The following is a 213-nucleotide window of genomic DNA, read 5'->3' on the forward strand; positions in this document are numbered from 1 at the left end:
TTGGTCTTCGCATTTAATGAACTTTTAAAAGAGAATGAGTAACGATGAAACAAGAAGAAATTAGTAAAAAGGAACATGAAGTACCAAAAAAAGGAAAATAAAAAAAATAATAATGATAAAAAAGAGAAAATAGAGAAGGACAAATTAAAGGGTAAAGGTAAACAACAAAAATGAAATGAAAAAAATATACATATATATAACCAAGAGAGGAAT

The sequence above is a fragment of the Penaeus monodon genome, chromosome 23, assembly GCF_015228065.2.
Source record: "Penaeus monodon isolate SGIC_2016 chromosome 23, NSTDA_Pmon_1, whole genome shotgun sequence".
In the NCBI taxonomy this organism is placed as follows: domain Eukaryota; kingdom Metazoa; phylum Arthropoda; class Malacostraca; order Decapoda; family Penaeidae; genus Penaeus; species Penaeus monodon.